Here is a 6000-nt window from a genome sequence, read left to right as displayed (position 1 = left end):
TAATGCACTTTATTAGATTCTCACATTGATCCATGTTGGGGAAACCAAATGCAGAATAAACCACCACTTTGAAGAACAATTCCACTCAGTCCTGAACTCCCAGTTGCCTGTCATTTCAATTCTCTATCAGAGTCCTAATTTGATCTCACTCTTTTTGACCTCCTGCTCTAATTCAACAAAACCTAACATGAAATGGTGGAACAGACCTTCATCAACTAACCTGGCATCCCCACATCCCAAATATTGACTGCATTACTCTCCATGGATGCTACCTGACCTGTTGAGTCCCTCAAGTTTCGTATTTTACCTGGAAGAACTTGTTCTCCTTCGGTGCATCCAATTTTCTCCAAGCCCACACAGGCAAAGCTCCTCAATTTTTTCTCCAGTTGGTTACCCTTTACTTCCTATAGATGAGCGTGATCTGCTGAGATTCTCCAGCAGATTTGTGTATTGCACTTACCCCAGCATCTGGAGTCTTTCTTTTTGAACTCTATTAGCTCAATTTGTTTTATTTCATTTTTCTTTTTTCCCTCTGTGAAAGGTGCATATGTTCAGTCTGGCCTGCATGGTTAATCTTCCTGTTTGCATTTTGCAAAATCCTCCATTAATTTATCCATATTATTTTATCCATGTTCTCACTCTATCTGGTCTCCTTTATTCAATGACAAATTAATCATGTTCATAAGCTTATCTCCATAGCCACCCCTTTCCCCACCTTCTCTGCAGTTTAACAAGCTACAGTTATCTGCTTCCTAGTTCTGAAGAAGGGTCTTCAATCTAAAAATGTTAGCTCTGTTTCTCTTTCCACATGTTGCCTGACCTGCTGAGAACTTCAGCATTTTCTGTTTAATTTTAGATTTCAGTATCAATGTCTGCCTTCACTGAAATGAACCTACTGAGATATGTGAAGTAATATACAATTATTCACCAGGGGATAGGTTGGTAAAGCAGCTTTGACTTCCAGATCCATTCTCTCATGCTTTGTAGAATGAGGTGATGATTTTTCAACCTCCAAACCTGAAAAATAGTTGTCTGCATACTGCAGTTTGGTCGCTGAGGTTGTATGAACATACTGTAAGAAATAGGATCAGGAGTAAATCATCTGGCTCATCAAGCCTATTACACTATTTATATGGAACATGGCTTATCTTGTCATGAATTCGGCTCCACTTATCCACTTGTTCCAAAAAACCCTTAATTCTTATATTATGGAAAAATTTATCTGTGTCTTCAATATACTTAATGATGGAATCTCTGCAGTTTCCTTGAGCAGAAAGTTCCACAGATTCACAACTCTCAGGGAAAAAGAGTTCCTGCTCACCTCCGTCCTAAATCTACTCCACTAAATCTTGAAGCTATGTCACCTAGTTCTAATCTCACCTACCAGTGGAAACAAATTTTCTTCCTTGATCTTGTCTATACCTTGCATAGAAAATCAATAAATCCTTTCTCATTTTTACTGAATACCAGCGAATATAAACCCCGATGATTTAATCTCTCTTTCTAGGCTAATTGCCTCATCTCCAGAATCAACTGAGTGAACCACCTCCACACATCCTCCAAAGATAGTATCTGATTTCCTTCAGTTTGTTTTGCAGTGGAAGTGATATAAGGTGAATAGCTTCCTAGTGATTCTGTAAGCTAATTCCACTACAGCATTAAACTTATTGAGGTGAAGTGGAACACTGTGGTGAAATGGAACATTGTGGTGAAATGGAACATTGTGGTGTAAAAGATTGAAAAATGTGCCGGGTTAAAGATGCAGCTTTCTTGATTCTTGTTTTTATCAAGGATGGCTTTTTTAAAATTAATCTTTTGTTCAGAATCATGGCTTGCATGCCATCATGAAGTAAACAAAAGATGTTTTAATTAACACAAAACATATAGTTTGCCAGACAGCAATAATCCAAAGTATTTTTCCAACTGAGACTACCTACAGAGGGCTATTTATGGAATTAGAGAGGCACCTGCATTCTTCTCAGTCATGAATTACTTAGTGGGGACCACAAAACACCAAAGGAGAGAAACCACAAATGCAGCCTCCACAAAATCTTTCAAATTTATATAAACCGATGTAAACCTATATCTGTCTCTTCTCCCAAGTTAGGCCTTCATTTCACTCAACAGGTAGGGCACATTTCTCATTACTCTTAATTCTGAGCTCTCTCACTGTAAGATATTATCAGATTTGACTGTGGGTGGGGGGTGGAGCATGTAAGATTTAAAGATGGGATTATTAGATGGGGTGGCTATGGAGATAAGCTTATGAACATGGTTAATTGGTTTAAAGCTCCTTTGATTGAATGTAACTTCTCCACTGATTCTTGATTATTTCCTGCCCACGGCCAATCAAAGTGGAAAGTAGCATTTGAAACAATAAAAACCTTGAGTCTTTTGAGTAGAAATGGAACCCCAGCATAAGTGGTTCATGTCACAACTACTCAATCACCAATTTGTAAGCTTTTCTTGCTCCATCTGTGATCAAGACCGTATGTCCCAAATTTGCTTTTTCAGCTTTTTCAGAACCCTCAGCGCGGAAGCAGAACTTTAAAATAAAAACAAAACTGTAGATGTTAGAAATCTAAAATAGAAACAGATACTGCTGAAAACACTCATTAGGTATGAGACCTAAATCAAGGGTTAGAATGGACAGTCTTTGGCCTGTTTCTCTTTCTCGATACTACCTGACCAGTGTTTCCAGAACTTTCTGATTTTATTTCTGAGGGACCATTTAAGATTCTGAAATTTTATGAATTTGCTGGAGATAGCCAGCAGTCAGACAGTACTGTGAAGACATCAGTGACCTTTCGCCAGAACAGGAAATTTCTGACCCACGGTCACACAAAGTAAAGAGTGCATGAAGCACCACCAGTGTTTTGAGAAACTTGCAGATGCTGAAACCTTGAGCAGACAGGTAATTGCCAGGGGAACTTAGCAGGTCAGATAGTATCCATTGGTACAAATGGTATATCTACATTTTGGGCCTGGCCCCGTATTCAAGGGGAGGGAATAATATTACCGTTATGAAGTAAAACACAAAAGTCTGCAGACACCGAGAATGAAGTAGAAACACAAAGATGGAGAAACTCAGCAGACTTTTATACAGCAAAGATTTTAAAAAATACAGAACTGACCTTTTGGGCTTGAACCCTAAAAAATTATCTTTTTCCATACCTTGATGAAGGGCTCAAGCTCGAAAGGTCAATTCTGTATTTTTATCTTTACTTCTGTCGGACTCTGGCTTTAACTTACTCTTAATTTAGTCTATGTGTAGTCTGAGTCCAGCGCGTTCTTTGAATGAAGTGATAGGAGAAGGTATTCGGTTCAACAGTCAATTTATTACACAGCACAAGAATAAAACTTAACAGAGCTCTGGGTCACTCATTAGTTCATAGGTCACTTGCACAGTGAGCTACTCCCCAAGACTGACCCCTATTGTCCAGTTGGTTCAGTTTATATAGGTCAACCTTATCATACAGAACAAAAGTTGGCTTCCTTTGCTAGATTTCATTATCATACAGAACAAAAGTTGTCTTCCTTTGCTAGATCTTTTTGCATAAGGGTTATCACAAGTCATCTCCTGTTTTGCAGATATCTGGGGTGTAGCACTCCCATCTTAATCCTCCAGGCCAGACTATCCCGTTGTGTTGATCAGAAATTAATTCATCCCCAGATATCTCTAATCACCATTCTGTTCTTGTCCTGCCAATTTCTGCTGTTCTCTTTAACACCTCCTCCTGCCTTAATCTTCCTCCTAGACTTGTTTTCCATTCCCTTTGTTTCTTACAGGCCATTCTTTGTTCTGATCTGGCCTGTGTCTCCTGTGCTACTCACCACCTCATTTAGTTTGAGCATTCCTCCTAAATTGTTTTATGCATTTCCTCTCCCTGTATTTTGGAGAGACAATTTTGTTCAGCCAACTTTGCTCCCTGCTGTGATTGCCACTTAATCACATTCCTTTTTCCCTGAACCATGCAGTAAATATACACTTATTAATTAATCATTTATTTCATACTGTTTTAACCCCTAGATTCCAACAGTCCCCCTTTTGGTCTCATGAAAATGAGACCAACCACCTGTTCCCTTATCAGACCAAGACCTCAGGAGTTATTGCAAGGGCCGGCATCTCTGACCACTTGTAGTCACTATACTCTTGGGAGGGCAGTAGTGACAAATACATGCCTTGGGGTCTGGGGATGTCTCTCTGTGACAACGCTCGTTGAATCAGGCACTGGAGGTGGGGAAGGATGCACGGGATCAGGACCAACGCCAACACCACAACTCCAGCAACTAGCACTGCAGTCTGTATCCATCCCCAGGCTCCAGAGAACAAGTTTCCCAGCCATGAGCTGCCCCAGGGTCGCCAGTTCTGAACCGGGACATGAGCTAATTTGCGAATGCCAGATGAAATCTCTTTTACTGCTTGCCCATTGTCATCGATTTTTAAACAATTAGTGACATTCAATTTCCCACACACACCCCCTTCAGTGGCTAACAAGTAGTCTAAAGCTAAGCGGTTCTGAAACACCGTGGCCCTAATCTGTTGCTGCTCTTCTGCCAACAGATCAAGGGCTGCGGCGGTGTCATTGGTGATAATTTCCAAAATAGCTTGTAAACGAATCAGACGGTTTAACATGTAAATTGGGGTTCGATATCCCCAGGACCCATCCTGTGCCCAAGTAGCAGGTCCATAATAAGAAATAATGCGCTCTGGAGGCCAGTCCTCTCCCCACTCACCGATCTTTAAATCCCTCTTCTGGCGGAGCCCCTGATATACACGCGCTGCTAACTGATGGGAGTCGTTCTGTGGTAACAGCACAAATTGTGGTTGAATGATACCTATACAGCACGTTCCCCTCCAGTCTGGCTCCAAAAAAGTGTAAGCCGTATTCCCACAAATCCAATATAAACCCTCTGGGGCAAATCCGTGTGGATAGGGATGAGCCCAAAATTGTCTGAGTGAGGGAACCCCTTCATATGGATTAACGCCTGTGCAATTCCATACCCCTTTCCCACGGGAGTTATCTGTTATAGGTCTACAATGTGTTACCTTCTGTGGGGACAGGAACCACCGGGGTCGCTGAGGATGCCATCGAGGGAACTTCCCCAAGATCTTAACCCTTGTGCACTTCGAGTCTCCTTTATAATGCTTGCCTTGCTCCTTCCTGATACATTCCTCTCCCAATGGGTGATTAGCTAGATGCCATGTCTGGCGGGGGCGCGTTTCATCTGCCGATCCGTGAAAACTCATCAACTCCCATACTTCCAGGGGCTCCCCGCTCCATGGCCATGATCCATCTCTTGTGGGTCCCCCACATACCCAACAGTTTTTAACCCCCAAGAGTTCTGCCGTAGTTTGGCAAAGGTCTACCCATCTGTTGTCCCCTACTCTGTGAGTGGCAGCCTGGCGTTTAGCATTGTCATAGATATCCCCCTTTTCTCTGTCCCATACGTATGGTTGTTTTTTTCTTTTGCCACATGGGGTCCCACTGTATCCTCTGAATGGGAATTGAGCCCCCTTTCTCCTTATCTTGGTCTCCCTCCGGGGCACAAAACCATGTTACTCCTTGGGGACAGCGGTCTCGATTTGACGTGAACTGTAAAGAGCCCTTATTGAATTTAACATCATACACTTGTCCATTATGCATACACTTACGTCCCGTGTGAGTCCCCACACAGTGTTTAGGAAAGTTAGTCCAATCAGCAAAGTACTGTTCTTTTTCGTTGTGCGACCCCCAGGCCGAGTGCACACACTTTGTACAGTGGTTTTCTACTCCAGCCCCTTCAAGGGCTCGGAATACCAGTACCCATAGTCCCCACATAGTATTCATCCCAGCTCCTTTCATTGTTTTGATGCCAATAAATTGATTATGCCGTCAACCACTGATACACAGTCACTGTAGTCCAATAGTCTCTTTAAAAAAGGGACGTTAAGTGTTCTTAGTCCGTGGTTGCTTCACAGGTTCTCAGTCACCTCCGTTCGAATCTGTTCCAGTGTCC

This window comes from Narcine bancroftii, chromosome 3 (assembly GCF_036971445.1).
Source record: "Narcine bancroftii isolate sNarBan1 chromosome 3, sNarBan1.hap1, whole genome shotgun sequence".
Lineage (NCBI taxonomy): Eukaryota > Metazoa > Chordata > Chondrichthyes > Torpediniformes > Narcinidae > Narcine > Narcine bancroftii.
The sequence above is the reverse complement of the archived record's forward strand: the minus strand, read 5'-3'. Positions refer to the sequence as shown.